Source organism: Bombina bombina, unplaced genomic scaffold, assembly GCF_027579735.1.
Source record: "Bombina bombina isolate aBomBom1 unplaced genomic scaffold, aBomBom1.pri scaffold_925, whole genome shotgun sequence".
Taxonomy (NCBI): Eukaryota; Metazoa; Chordata; class Amphibia; order Anura; family Bombinatoridae; genus Bombina; species Bombina bombina.
The window spans coordinates 1-16748 of record NW_026510903.1 but is presented as its reverse complement, the minus strand read 5'-3'; the positions used below and the strand labels follow the sequence as shown (position 1 = coordinate 16748).

At 40.9% G+C, this 16748-nt stretch overlaps 1 pseudogene; it reads right to left on the bottom strand.

Annotated features, from left to right (window-relative positions):
- Positions 1 to 2916: 2916 nt before the first annotated feature.
- Positions 2917 to 3035, bottom strand: LOC128643520 (uncharacterized; annotated as a pseudogene).
- Positions 3036 to 16748: the final 13713 nt, after the last annotated feature.

Genomic DNA, 16748 nt, shown 5'->3' with positions numbered 1-16748 from the left:
TGAAGGAAACTGCGCATCTAGAGCACGAAAATAGGCCCCTCCCACCATGTACTGGATGTCAGAGGGGCCTTAAGAAAATACTCCTAGGAGTATCTGACTAGCCATGTGGAAACTAGGCCCCAAATAAAGACTTATCTCCCTCATAGAAAAAAACGTTCTATTTATGAAACATGTAAACGTTTTAACACTAAGTAATATGAGTATTAACATGAGTATTACCCTGTTTTGTAAGCATGATCCCAGTCGTTGTTAAATCACTGCATCTAGCTTACCTCAAATACACAAGGCTCTGTCAAAAATTTTCTAGAACTTATTCATCTCTCTAGAAATAAAAATACTGAACATACCTCAAAGCAGGTAATCTGCAGACTGTTCTCCCAACTGAAGTTTTCCCATACTCTTCAGTTATATGTGAGAACAGCAATGGACCTTAGTTACAAACCGCTAAGATAATCAATCTCCAGGCAGAATTCTTCTTCTAATTTCTACCTGAGAGTAAAACAGTACAACGCCGGTACAGTTTAAAAATAACAAACCCTTGATTGAAGGTAAAAACTACACTAAGTCACCACATGTCTCTTGATACTTCCTATCTTGTCAAGAGTTGCAAGAGAATGACTGGGGGTGGGGGTTAGGGGAGGAGCTATATAGACAGCTCTGCTGTGGGTGTCATCTTGCAACTTCCTGTTGGGAAGGAGAATATCCCACAAGTAATTGATGAACCCGTGGACTGGATACACCTTACAAGAGAAATACTTCATATTATATACATACTTATAAAGATGTTTGTCAAGATTATTAATAAGAGCGAAGATGGGATGCTTCAATAACAAATATAGGATGTTTGTGTTTCAAAAGGAAAAGGATGAATATTCCTTTAAAATTAAAAAAACTATATATTATGACTAACAGATTAAGGCAGTAGAAAATACTGTCTGCATATGTCCTCAATAGGCTACCATACGAGGTTGTGGTTGAAGCTGGTTACCAACTAGCAGAAGGACAGCAAAGACTGCTGGACAAGCTGTGCGGCTTGCACAAGGGGTAGTTTCACTAACGCATTCCTGCTGGAATAATAATACACAGACGCGGACCAAGAGGACATTGTAACATTAAACAACAAAAAAGGATAATGGCTTGTATGGGTATGAGGAAACCAAAAGTTTGAATGAGTATTGTTTTTTATATTGTGTGCGCAAACAGCTATTTATAAACAATGCAAAAAAGAAGGGGATCTAGTAGAGCGCAAAGGTCAGAGATATCAAACTCCTTACAAACGAATAGATCCTTCGTTCTATTCAAAAACAAGTGTGTAAGTATAGGAATAGTAAGGGCGCTGAAAGCAAAAGATATCCAAGATATGAATACTGAGGGGTTAATCACAAGGGGAGATTGTACAGTATCCTAACTAAAAAGTAAATAAGTGATAATCAAATATACATACATATGAAAAATATCTTGAGGGATCATATAATAAAAATCATTTATTGGTAGCAAACTCTCTAAAACTAATGAGACATCAAGATGAATAAATCTATAAAGCGAGTTAAATAAAAATAGGGACGTCTCCCTAATGAATATACACAGTTTAAAATAACATCAGGTATTGTATATACACAATCTAAAATAACATCAGTATGTAGTTTCCATGATGTGCACAATATCGTAAAAAAGGTCAGACTAGTACAAATAGCAATGTGTAGCCATAAAGACTGGGTTAACCATATAGACTGGATAACTAGTATGCAAATAGTCACAACAGGAAATCTCCACAGGAGCGTCTTTGGAACATAAACGTTTGTAGTAAGTAGCAAAGCTGTATTAGAGGCAAGATAGACAATGTCCCACTCTGGAGGAAACAGATGATTTATGTTACAATTTTTTATATGGTGTGTGTATATGGTGTGTGTGTGTGTGTGTGTGTATATGGTGTGTGTGTGTGTATGTATATGGTGTGTGTGTGTGTATATATGGTGTTTGTGTTTGTATATGGTGTGTGTGTGGTGTATGTGTGTGTATAGTGTGGGTGTTTGTGTGTGTGTGTGTGTGTGTATATGGTGTGTGTGTGTATATGGTGTGTGTGTATATATGGTGTGTGTGTGTGTGTGTGTATATATATATGGTGTGTGTTTGTACATGGTGTGTGTGTGGTGTATGTGTGTGTGTGTGTATATGGTGTATACACAGGCTGTACATGAACCTGTCCTCATGCACACCGAGTAAGGGCAACAAACACAGCAACACCAGCTTCTTAAAGACACTGCAGAAAAAAATTCACTAAAAAAAATCTCATCGCAGAAAATTAAAAAAAAAGTTCTGCCTCTGGGATAGTTGATATAAACCCTAGAGGTGATATTGTCCGACTGGAACCAAGCTAGGGATGACTGAGGTCAAGTCATCAGAGCATTGCGAATTGCTCTCAACTCCAAGATGTTTAAAGAGGAGAGCAGACATTTCCGAGTCCATAATCCTTAAAGACCCAGACAGCTTACCAGCCCAGCAGGTTGGCATCCGTGTTTACATCACCCAGTAATATCTCCAGAAGAACGCGCCCGGAGATAGATACTCCTGAAAAAATACTACGAAAGAAAGTCTCTTGTCATCTGACCTAAATCTATCCTTTAAGACAAATCTGAAAGTTCTCCATGTCATGGAAAATAGCAAAAGGAATGATGTCCATGGAATACCATCAGACCAATTCCCTCCATACACAGGGTCACAGAAAAGGGAAGACATATCAACTGCAGCTAAATCCAAACTCCCAACCTCCTGGTTGCAAGATGGCTAAGTTATCCACCGGCCACTAAAACTTACTGTTGGCCGGACAGAAGACTGCAGAGTGGGGAAAAAGAATAAATCCTTGATTTTCTGACCTCTGAAAGACATCTGCTAGATAAAGAATTAAATAAAGGTCCAAGCATACCGCACCTGGTGTTCCCAGGCGGTCTCCCATCCAGGTATTGACCAGACCTGACCCTGCATAACTTCCGAGATCAAACAAATTCGGGTGCATTCAGGGTATTGTGGCGGTAGTCCCAAATAAATTACCCTTGTGGATAGAACAAGGGAACGCTTCTCCAGATTCATTTCCCATCCCCAGAAAAGAAGATTGGACAAGATCTCTTAAAAGAGAGTTAGCTCAAAGTCAGGATGATACCTGAACTATATATTGTCCAGAAAAACACACTTGCAATATCCCAAGACCTAAAGGGATGGCGCAAACTAAGAAAACTAGAGAAGATCCTGATTAAGGAAACAATAAATCTCTCAGGTATAAGTTCGTTATGAACAGACCCACTAGAACCAAAGGAGAAAGGATACCACTTTGAAGGACAGAATCTGAAATATATGAGGTAAATACCTATATCCCGTTCCCAAACTGGGACTGGAACTGTCACTCTAAGAGATGAAGACCCTGAATCCAGTTCAAGGAATGCCTCTCATCCTACTTGGATTGCAGATACTCTAGAAAGAGAAATCTGCCCCTGGGAGAAAGACTTAGATTGGACTTGAAAAGGCATGACCCAAACAAAGTCTCATTCTTAAAAGGAGACACTAGAAGCATGTATTTGGAGGAAACAGAAAGTATTAAATCTACAACTGCAGAACTATAAAGCCTAGGCTGTACCACTAAACCACAGGTAGGCTTCTCAGCTGACCCTAGATTTCAGCCACAATGCCCGGCGGCTTGTACAGCAAGTCTAATATGACAAGACATTACTCTGAATGAACAATTAAACCTCCAGCTTCTTATTTATGTCAGAAAGAAAACTAGATTATCTCCGCAGAGATCTAAGTTCTCTGATTAAAAGTTGAAAGTTCCCTTCTACTAAAGACACCGTGCATTTCAAGAAAGATAGCGACAGGAAATCATAAAAAGGACGTGAGACAGGGAAAAATATCCCCAGATTCTCTATAACAATCCTGTGAACATCTCACAGCACGTCTAGAACCCTTCCAGAGAGGAAAGAAAAATATAGAACTAATAAAGTTCACAAAACTCCAAAGGAAAGACAATGATAGGGATCGGTGTCATCCAGTCAGCCAAGACTTCCTGACAATATAAGAGGCTTTGAAGCAAACAAATGAAGGATACCACTTCCGTAACAGATGAATTTTATTGTCCAGATCTGAGATTTCAGCCTCAGAAACTACCGGTGAATCCACCTCACTAACTTGGAAGACAAACCTGCGTAGCAGCATGTGGAGCTGTAATATACCTTTAAGGACTGATCCCTCCTACCAACAGCCAAACCCTATTTAAACCTCACATTGCCATATTCAAACTGCCTGTTAATTGATGTACTTTGTTTAAGCCTGCTCTGTTAAGAGTTTAGCTTTATATTCATAGTTCTTAAGACCAGGTCTCTGTTTATTTAACCTTTGAATCATTCAGCTATTCAGCACTTTTTGCAGCCGCAATATTTAGCTCTGTGTGAGATTCCAGCATCAGCTGTGTATCGGATCATCCTAACCGCAACCGGAAGTAAGTCACACTCTCACCGGCTTCTCACATCTCCACACGCTGTGGGACAAACAAACCTCCGGATCATTTCTCACATCAGGTATATTCCTCCCAAGACAAAGGTACTGTGATCGCTTACTTAGAGACTGAAGTGGTAAGATTATATGCCGATAAATCCTCTAAGAACTCGTAAGCACTATTCGTACTAACCTGTGACTGAACAACCAGTTATTCATATATGCTTCCAAAAGGATGTGAATGAATGTGTGGGACTTGTAAATATTTTATTCCAGTGAGAGTGTGTGAAGTTTGTTTGCGATACTATTGAAACACCTGTTACAACTTGTTGAAGTGATTATTCCTCCTGAACATTATACCTCTAACCAAGTCATTAAGCAGAAACCTGAGACTGCTATTCTAACACTGCTCATAGGAAACCTGTGTTAAAATAACACACGTTGTTTCTTTTCCAGTTTCATTCATTACTGTATTTGTTACTAATTAGCTCACAGTTTATGATCTTAGTAAATATAACCATTTTGCTGAGACTTAAAACACAAGAGCAACAAAACCAATTTTATATTGGTCAGGAGTATTACAGTATTAACAGGCCTAAAATATCTGTTTGTTTACTCTTTAAGCCATGGAACCACAAGAGATTCAGAATGAATTCTCTAACATACATCAAAAGTTGGGTTACCTTGCAAGTGGCTTAACAGAGGTGCAAGCAGAGAATACAGCTTTAAAAGCCTTACTAAAGGAATGTTTAACTCCTAAGGAGCAGGCTACTCCTGAACCTCAAATTCAGCCTCCTACTCCTTTTTCAGGTAAACGATCAGTTTTCAGAGATTTCAAAAATGCATGCAATTTGTTATTTACTTTGAGACCTAGGACTTACCATAGTGAGAGAATAAAAGTTTGCACTACTATATCTTACTTACTGGGGGAACCTAGAACATGGGCCAATAGGCTGTATGAAACAAACGATCCTGTAATGGATTCATTGCAGGATTTTTTCTCTGCTATGTCTATCTTATATGAGGACACTAACACACAGATTAACGCAGAGACCAAACTGCGAGCTCTTAAACAGGGCAAAAGAACCGTGGAAGAGTTTATCACTGACTTTCAGATGTGGGCTTCAGACTCCAAATGGAATGAGGTCAGCCTCAGAAATCAGTTCAGGCTGGGATTATCCGAGAGCTTAAAAGATGAGCTCTCACGAATAGAAATGCCTGAGACATTATCAGCTCTCATAAAAGTCTGCATTACTCTGGACAGACGTCTAAGAGAGCGCAAAGTAGAAAAAACAGTTTATGAGACACTCTCTAGACGCACTTATCCCTTACCTACATCACAAGAAAAGACTTTATCTAACCCTATACCTATGGAAATAGGAACTACAAGGGGTCCACTTACCTCAGAAGAAAAGATAAGACGAAGATTGTCAAATCTCTGTTTATATTGTGCACATAAGGAGCACTCTGTTAGTGAATGTCCATTACTATCAAAACAAAGAAAGGGTAAGACAGAATCTATCAAACAAATATATAACACCTCTAAGACACAACATCTAACTATTCCCCTTTCCTTACAGTGGGATCAAGACAACCTACAGACTGAAGGACTAATAGATTCTGGGGCGACTGGAAATTATATTGACACTGATTATGTAAAAAAGAATAAAATACCCACTGTGTGCAAAACAAACCCAGTTTTTGTGAAGTTAATTGATGGTACATTCATTCAGAATGGACCAATCACTCATCACACCATACCACTTTTAATAACCACATCCAAGGCACACACTGAATATGTAACTTTTGATATTATACCTATAGCACAGCACTCAGTCATCTTAGGTTATACATGGTTAGTTATTCATAATCCTGAAATAGATTGGACACAAAACACAGTAAACCTAAACTCAACCTATTGTACCAAGACTTGTTATCCTCACTGTTCTATAGCTACTATGGAGCAGGGTATTCCATGTGTATATCAGGATCTGGCAGACGTATTCGATTTGAAAGAAGCTGAAAATTTGCCTCCACATAGAGCATTTGACTGCCCCATTGACATTATTCCAGGATCACAAATACCTCATGGCAAAATTTATCCAATGAACCAAAATGAGCTCCAAGATTTACGTACCTATTTGGATGATAATCTGAGAAAGGGTTTCATTACTCATTCAACCTCTCCAGCAGCGGCTGGGATATTCTTTGTAAAAAACAAAGATGGAACTTTACGTCCAATTATCGACTACAGAGCTCTAAATAAGATCACAGTAAAGAACCGATATCCACTCCCTTTAATCCCTGAGTTACTAGAAAGACTTACGGGGGCCACTGTATTTTCAAAACTGGATTTAAAAGGAGCTTATAATTTAATCCGTATCAAGAAGGGTGATGAGTGGAAGACTGCTTTCCGCACTAGATACGGATTGTTCCAATATAACGTTATGCCCTTCGGATTATGCAATGCTCCGGCAACCTTCCAGCATTTCATAAATGAGATATTCCACGATCTCACAGATGTTTGCGTCATAATCTATTTGGATGATATCTTAATATATTAAAAAAATATGGCTGAACATGAGAAACACGTTCGTTGGGTTTTAACTAGACTTAGACAAAATAAGTTATACGCTAAGTTAGAAAAATGTATCTTTCATACATCAGAAATAAAATTCCTGGGTTATATTCTAAAACCCAACAAGATTGAGATGGATCAACAAAAGATTCAGGCTATTATAGAATGGCCAAAACCCACTACCACACGCTCACTCCAGAGGTTTCTGGGGTTTGCAAATTTTTACAGGAAATTTATCAAAGGCTTTTCCTCAGTTGTAAAACCACTTTCTCAACTAACTAGTAGCAATCATAAATTCTGTTGGACAAAAGAGTCCCAAGAAGCTTTTACTAAGCTAAAAGAGCTTTTCACCTCAGCACCAGTTTTAACTTTACCAGACTACAATCAAGCATTCATATTGGAAGTAGATGCTTCCAATTCTGGAATTGGAGCAGTATTATCACAACAGAACAGGGACACCAAACTGATTCATCCCATTGCTTTCTATTCAAAGACTTTCTTACCAGCAGAAAGTAATTATTCTATTGGTGACAAAGAGTTACTAGCTATAAAACGTTCACTAGAACATTGGCGACACCTCTTAGAAGGAACTAAAGAACCCTTTCTGATTTATACCGATCATAAGAACCTAGAATACTTAAGGACTAACAAGACACTTTCTTCCCGTCAAGTAAGATGGGCACTTTTTATGGATCGGTTCAATTTTCTAATAACATACCGACCAGGAAGTGCAAATGCGAAAGCTGACGCTTTATCAAGACAGTTTGATTCCAGTTTGCCACAACACATCTCAACACCAATTATACCAGAAGAAAAATTTTTGGGAGCACTCACTGGTTTAGAGACTGAAATATTATCAGCTCTGAAAGATGAGACTTCAATACCACCAGAGTGCGTTAAGGATTCAACAACAGGATTATTTTACCATAATGGAAGATTATTCATTCCTGAGTCTCAACGACAACTTATATTGAACAATACCCATGACAATGTATTATCTGGACATACAGGAATCCAAAAGACCATTGAGTTAACTAAAAGGAACTTTTGGTGGCCTCATATGGAAAAGACTATTTCTGACTACGTCATAGGCTGTGATGTCTGTGCCAGAAACAAGGCTGAGCATAGGAAACCTATAGGTTACCTGACGTCACTGCCGATTCCTGATAGACCATGGAGTACCATATCCATGGACTTCATTGTTGATTTACCAGATTCACAACATTATAATACAATATTTGTTGTAGTGGATCAATTAACCAAATTAGCTCACTTCACACCTTTAAAGGCTCTTCCTAGTGCCTTTATAACAGCAAAAGCATTCATTAGAGCTATTGTTCGCCTACATGGTTTACCATCCACCATTATAACTGACAGGGGTACTCAATTCACCTCCGCTTTCTGGAGATCACTCTGTAAGTCACTCAAGATTGACACACGATACTCCACAGCATTCCACCCACAAACCAATGGGTTAACCGAACGATTAAATCAAACATTAGAACAGTACCTCAGGTGTTATATTACACATTTACAAGATGATTGGGTAACATACCTCCCTTTGGCAGAATTTTCATACAATAACTCTCTATCCTCTTCAACAAAGATGTCCCCATTTTTTGCCACATATGGTTATCACCCCACATCAATCACTCTTTCAAATACTCCAGTCAATTCTCCAGGTGCTACAACTTATCTCACTACCTTACAAGATCGATTAGAACAAATAAAGGCACACCTCGTTCAAGCTAAAGACAGACAAAAACATTATTATGACCAAAGACACAGACCCTCACCAGACTATAAGTTAGGTGATCAGGTACTTCTTTCTACAAAATATCTAAGGTTACAGATACCAAGTAAAAAATTAGCTAATCAGTATATAGGACCTTTTTCAATTGACAAAATCATCAATATTAATGCAGTGAGATTAAAGCTACCACAACATTACAAAATACATAATACATTTCATGTCTCATTATTAAAACCGTATACTTCAGACCGAAACAGATTAGATTTGACAGTTCCTCCTCCCATACTCCTAAACAATCAAGAAGAGTTTGAGGTAGAAAGAATCCTAGATTCCCGCATTAGGAGAAGGAGATTGGAATATCTGATTCAATGGAAGGGTTATGGACCAGAAGAGAATTCTTGGCAACATCACTCGGAGATTAACGCTCCAAGACTCCTTAGGCGTTTTCATCTCCGTTACCCATCTAAACCTCACCCTGAATCACCGGGGGTGATTCCTTAACGGGGGGGAGATGTAATATACCTTTAAGGACTGATCCCTCCTACCAACAGCCAAACCCTATTTAAACCTCACATTGCCATATTCAAACTGCCTGTTAATTGATGTACTTTGTTTAAGCCTGCTCTGTTAAGAGTTTAGCTTTATATTCATAGTTCTTAAGACCAGGTCTCTGTTTATTTAACCTTTGAATCATTCAGCTATTCAGCACTTTTTGCAGCCGCAATATTTAGCTCTGTGTGAGATTCCAGCATCAGCTGTGTATCGGATCATCCTAACCGCAACCGGAAGTAAGTCACACTCTCACCGGCTTCTCACATCTCCACACGCTGTGGGACAAACAAACCTCCGGATCATTTCTCACATCAGGTATATTCCTCCCAAGACAAAGGTACTGTGATCGCTTACTTAGAGACTGAAGTGGTAAGATTATATGCCGATAAATCCTCTAAGAACTCGTAAGCACTATTCGTACTAACCTGTGACTGAACAACCAGTAATTCATATATGCTTCCAAAAGGATGTGAATGAATGTGTGGGACTTGTAAATATTTTATTCCAGTGAGAGTGTGTGAAGTTTGTTTGCGATACTATTGAAACACCTGTTACAACTTGTTGAAGTGATTATTCCTCCTGAACATTATACCTCTAACCAAGTCATTAAGCAGAAACCTGAGACTGCTATTCTAACACTGCTCATAGGAAACCTGTGTTAAAATAACACACGTTGTTTCTTTTCCAGTTTCATTCATTACTGTATTTGTTACTAATTAGCTCACAGTTTATGATCTTAGTAAATATAACCATTTTGCTGAGACTTAAAACACAAGAGCAACAAAACCAATTTTATATTGGTCAGGAGTATTACAGGAGCAGAAACCCTCTTATTTGAGACTTAAAATGTCCTCTTGCCTTTTCCCTGAAGTAAAGGAAAACAGACCAAGCCACAGATACCACAGAAGATACCTGAGCTTGCAACTTCTGTAAGCAAATACACTCCTCCAGGAGATTGAGAGGAACCACAGGGCACTGCATGTGACGTCATATAGGTTTGGGACATAAAAGGAGAAAGCTGTGGCAGTGCCTTAACAGCAACATCCTTGGAGACATGAAGTTCAAACCAATTTACATTTATTAGCATTTGCGAAATCAGAGGTACAGAAAAAATAAATATTTAAACTAATTCTTAGTTAAGCAAGCCTTACACAACTTCAGCATCAGTAGACGGAATTATGCTGCCTGAATCCGAAATTTCCCCCTCAGATGCACCCAAAGAATCTTCATCCTCAGACTTCTGAGAGGAAATACTTTGATTAGCCACTTAAGGATCAGAAACCTTACTTACTGTTTCTTTAAATTTCCTTTTGCGTTTTCCATGCAGCATGGGAAAAGCAGACAGCGCCTCAGATACCTGGGCAACAATATCTTGCAAAATAACTCCAGACGGAGCATGAGAGGAAACGCAGGGCACTGCATGTGCAGATGAATAGAATTGGGATGCTTGAGGAGAAAGCTGCGGCACATCTGAAACAGGAGGCCCCTGAACAGCATCCGCTTTAGCTAATGATGGCTCAGGATCAAAAAGTCTATTTCTATAAGCTAAAGTTCTTTTAATACATGAACAAAAAGGTACAAAGGGTTCCACCTGGGCATCAAAACATAAGCTACAGGTAACACCCTGCACAGCCTCCTGATCCATAATACAAAAAGAAGCAAAGGATATAATACAGAACCAAAAAACGTTCTTAAATAAATGTTCCCTTTAAATTTACCAAATCAAGAAAACATACCCCAGGCAACACTCTACACCTCAGCAGAATTACTGAGGTGCCCTACCTGACCTGCAACCCGCAGCAAACTGAGGAAAAAAACTATCCTGTTTACAATCCGGATTTCCAGAGAAGCTAAAACAGCAAGAAGCCTTCTAAACAGCAGAGCCATCTGAAATATGGGCACCTCACTCTTACAGGAAGTGAAAAAAAAACCTCTGACATCACAGAATCAGAACCTCCCGAAAAATGGGTGGTCCTACAGCTGACAAAAAAGCCATTTAAAAAAAAATAAAAAAAATGTAAACAACTTTCTTGAAAAACAGGCTTAAAAAAACAGAATTTATGTTTACCTGATAAATTTCTTTCTCCTACGGTGTGTCCGGTCCACGGCTTCATCCTTACTTGTGGGATATTCTCTTCCCCTACAGGAAATGGCAAAGAGAGCACACAGCAAGAGCTGTCCATATAGTCCCCCCTCGGGCTCCGCCCCCCCAGTCATTCGACCGACGGTTAGGAGAAAAAGGAGAAACTATAATGTGCCGTGGTGACTGTAGTGTATGGAATAAAAAATGTTCAAACCTGACTAAAAGCCAGGGCGGGCCGTGGACCGGACACACCGTAGAAGAAAGAAATTTATCAGGTAAACATAAATCCTGTTTTCTCCTACATTGGTGTATCCGGTCCACGGCTTCATCCTTACTTGTGGGAACCAATACCAAAGCTTTAGGACACGGATGAAGGGAGGGAGCAAGTCAGGTTACCTAAACGGAAGGCACCACGGCTTGCAAAACCTTTCTCCCAAAAACAGCCTCCAAAGAAGCATAAGTATCGAATTTGTAAAATTTGGCAAAAGTATGCAGAGAAGACCAAGTCGCTGCCTTACAGATCTGATCAACAGAAGCCTCGTTCTTGAAAGCCCATGTGGAAGCCACAGCTCTAGTAGAGTGAGCTGTAATTCGTTCAGGAGGCTGCCGTCCGGCAGTCTCATAAGCCAATCGGATGATGCTTTTCAGCCAAAAAGAAAGAGAGGTAGCAGTAGCTTTTTGCCCTCTCCTCTTACCAGAATAAACGACAAACAAAGATGATGTTTGTCTGAAATCCTTTGTTGCTTCTAAATAGAATTTTAAAGCACGACCACATCTAGGTTGTGTAACAAACGTTCCTTCTTTGAAACTGGATTCGGACATAGGGAAGGAACAACTATTTCCTGGTTAATATTCCTGTTGGAAACTACTTTTGGAAGAAAACCAGGTTTGGTACGTAAAACTACCTTATCTGCATGAAATACCAGATAGGGAGAAGTACACTGCAAAGCAGATAATTCAGAAACTCTTCTAGCAGAAGAAATAGCAACTAAAAACAGAACTTTCCAAGATAGTAACTTAATATCTATGGAATGCAAAGGTTCAAACGGAACCCCTTGAAGAACTGAAAGAACTAAGTTTAGACTCCATGGAGGAGTTATAGGTCTGTAAACAGGCTTGATTCTGACTAACGCCTGTACAAACGCTTGTACATCTGGCACGGCTGCCAGACGTTTGTGCAACAAGACTGACAGAGCAGATATCTGTCCCTTTAGAGAACTAGCTGACAGACCTTTCTCCAAACCCTCTTGGAGAAAGGAAAGAATCCTAGGGATTTTGATTTTACTCCAAGAAAAACCCTTGGATTTGCACCAACGGATATATTTGTGCCATATCTTATGGTAAATCTTCCTAGTCACAGGCTTTCTGGCTTGAACCAGGGTATCTATAACTGAATCTGAAAACCCACGCTTAGATAAAATCAAGCGTTCAATTTCCAAGCAGTCAGTTGCAGAGAGACTAGATTTGGATGTTCGAATGGACCTTGTACTAGAAGATCCTGTCTCAAAGGTAGCTTCCATGGTGGAGCCGATGACATATTCACCAGGTCTGCATACCAAGTCCTGCGTGGCCACGCAGGAGCTATTAGGATCACCGAGGCCTTCTCCTGTTTGATCCTGGCTACCAGCCTGGGAAGGAGAGGGAACGGTGGAAAAACATAAGCTAGATTGCACGACCAAGGCGCCACTAATGCATCCACCAGTGTCGCCCTGGGATCCCTGGATCTGGACCCGTATCGAGGAACTTTGAAGTTCTGACGAGACGCCATCAGATCCATATCTGGAGTGCCCCATAGTTGAGTTAACTGGGCAAAGACCTCCGGGTGGAGTTCCCACTCCCCCGGATGGAAAGTCTGACGACTCAAATAATCCGCCTCCCAGTTGTCTACCCCTGGGATGTGGATTGCAGATAGGTGGCAGGAGTGATCCTCCGCCCATTTGATGATCTTGGATACCTCTTTCATCGCCAAGGAACTCTTTGTTCCCCCCTGATGATTGATGTACGCTACAGTCGTCATGTTGTCCGACTGAAATCTTATGAATCTGGCCTTCGCTAGGTGAGGCCAGGCCAGGAGCGCATTGAATATCGCTCTCAGTTCCAAAATGTTTATCGGGAGAAGGGACTCTTCCCGAGACCATAGACCCTGAGCTTTCAGGGAGTCCCAGACCGCGCCCCAGCCTAAGAGACTGGCGTCGGTCATGACGATGACCCACTCTGGTCTGCGGAAACTCATTCCCTGAGACAGGTGATCCTGAGTCAACCACCAGCGGAGTGAGTCTCTGGTTACCTGGTCTACTTGAATCTGGGGAGACAAGTCTGCATAATCCCCATTCCACTGTTTGAGCATGCACAGTTGCAATGGTCTTAGATGAATTCGAGCAAAAGGAACCACGTCCATTGCTGCAACCATTAGTTCTATTACCTCCATGCACTGAGCTATGGAAGGCTGAGGAATAGATTGAAGAACTTGACAAGCGTTTAGAAGTTTTAATTTTCTGACCTCTGTCAGAAAAATCTTCATTTCTACAGAATCTATTATTGTTCCCAGAAAGGGAACCCTTGTAGACGGGGACAGGGAACTCTTTTCTACGTTCACCTTCCACCCGTGAGACCTGAGAAAAGCTAATACAATGTCTGTATGAGCCCTTGATCTGGAAAGGGACGACGCTTGGATTAGGATGCCGTCTAAGTAAGGTGCCACCGCAATGCCCCTCGGTCTTAGAACCGCTAGTAGGGACCCTAGCACCTTTGTGAAAATTCTGGGAGCAGTGGCTAAACCGAACGGAAGAGCCACGAACTGGTAATGTTTGTCCAGAAAGGCGAACCTTAGGAACTGATGATGATCTTTGTGGATAGGAATATGTAGGTACGCATCCTTTAAGTCCACGGTAGTCATGTATTGACCCTCCTGGATTGTTGGTAAAATCGTTCGAATGGTTTCCATTTTGAATGATGGAACTCTGAGGAATTTGTTTAGAATTTTTAAATCCAGAATTGGCCTGAAAGTTCCCTCTTTTTTGGGAACTACGAACAGGTTTGAGTAAAACCCCAGACCTTGTTCCGCTGTTGGAACTGGGTGTATCACTCCCATCTTTAATAGGTCTCCTACGTAATGTAAGAATGCCTGTCTCTTTATCTGATCTGAAGATAAGCGAGACATGTGGAACCTTCCCCTTGGAGGAAGTTCCTTGAACTCTAGAAGATACCCCTGAGAGACTATTTCTAGTGCCCAGGGACCCGGAACATCTCTTGCCCAAGCCTGAGCAAAGAGAGAAAGTCTGCCCCCTACTAGATCCGGTCCCGGATTGGGGGCTACCCCTTCATGCTGTCTTGGTAGCAGCAGCAGGCTTCTTGGCCTGTTTACCCTTGTTCCAGCCTTGCATTGGTTTCCATGCTGGTTCCCAGGCTGGGAAGCGTTACCCTCTTGTCTAGAGGATGCAGAGTTAGGAGACGGTCCGTTCCTGAAATTGCGAAAGGAACGAAAATTAGATTTGTTCTTAGCCTTGAAAAGCCTATCCTGTGGGAGGGCATGGCCTTTTCCCCCAGTGATGTCTGAAATAATCTCCTTCAATTCTGGCCCAAAAAGGGTCTTACCCTTGAAAGGAATATCAAGCAGTTTTGTCTTGGACAACACATCCGCCGACCAAGATTTTAGCCAAAGCGCTCTGCGTGCCACTATAGCAAAACCTGAATTTTTCGCCGCTAATTTAGCCAATTGAAAAGCGGCATCTAAAATAAAGGAATTAGCCAACTTTAGTGCGTGAATTCTGTCCATGACTTCCTCATATGGAGTCTCCTTAAGGAGCGAATTTTCTAGTTCCTCGAACCAAAAAGACGCCGCCGTGGTGACAGGAATAATGCACGAAATTGGTTGGAGAAGGAAACCTTGCTGAACAAATATCTTTTTAAGCAATCCTTCCAATTTTTTATCCATAGGATCTTTGAAAGCACAACTGTCCTCAATGGGAATAGTTGTGCGCTTGGCCAACGTAGAAACTGCCCCCTCAACCTTAGGGACTGTTTGCCATGCGTCCCTTCTGGGGTCGACAATGGGGAACATTTTCTTAAATATAGGAGGTGGGACAAAAGGTATACCTGGCTTCTCCCACTCCTTGGTCACTATGTCCGCCACCCTCTTGGGTGTCGGAAAGGCATCAGCGTGCACAGGGACCTCTAGGAATTTGTCCATTTTGCACAATTTCTCTGGAATCACCAAAGAGTCACAATCATCAAGAGTAGTTAGCACCTCCTTAAGCAGGGCGCGGAGATGTTCTAACTTAAATTTAAATGCCACGATATCATGTTCTGCCTGCTGAGAAAGTTTTCCTGAATCAGAAATTTCTCCCTCAGACAGACCCTCCCTCACTGCCAATTCAGACTGGTGTGAGGGTATAACAGATAAATTATCGTCAGCGCCCACTTGCTCATCCTCTGTATTTAAAACTGAGCAATCACGCTTTCTGGGAAATGCTGGCAGTTTGGATAAAAGATTTGCTATAGAATTATCCATTACTGCAGTTAATTGCTGCATAGTAACAAGCATTGGCGCACTAGATGTACTAGGTGTCGCCTGCGCGGGCAAAACTGGTGGTGACACAGAAGGAGAGAATGATGAACTATCCCCACTACCTTCATTTGAAGAATCATCTTGGGCAACCTTATTAAATGTGACAGTACTGTCCTTACTTTGTTTGGACGCCATGGCACAATTTGAACATACATTTAAAGGGGAAACCACCTTGGCCTCCATACACACAGAACATATGCTATCTGAAGGTATAGACATGTGAGACAGACTTTGGCAGGCTATTAATGCAATAAAACCGTTTTTAAACAAAACCGTTACTGTCTCTTTAAATAATAAAAAGAGCACACTTTATTTCTGAATGTTTGAAAAACATAATTTATGCTTACCTGATAAATTCCTTTCTTCTGTAGTGTGATCAGTCCACGGGTCATCATTACTTCTGGGATATCACTCCTCCCCAACAGGAAGTGCAAGAGGATTCACCCAGCAGAGCTGCATATAGCTCCCCCCCTCTACGTCACTCCCAGTCATTCGACCAAGGACCAACGAGAAAGGAAAAGCCAAGGGTGAAGTGGTGACTGGAGTATAAATTAAAAAATATTTACCTGCCTTAAAAACAGGGCGGGCCGTGGACTGATCACACTACAGAAGAAAGGAATTTATCAGGTAAGCATAAATTATGTTTTCTTCTGTTAAGTGTGATCAGTCCACGGGTCATCATTACTTCTGGGATACCAATACCAAAGCAAAAGTACACGGATGACGGGAGGGA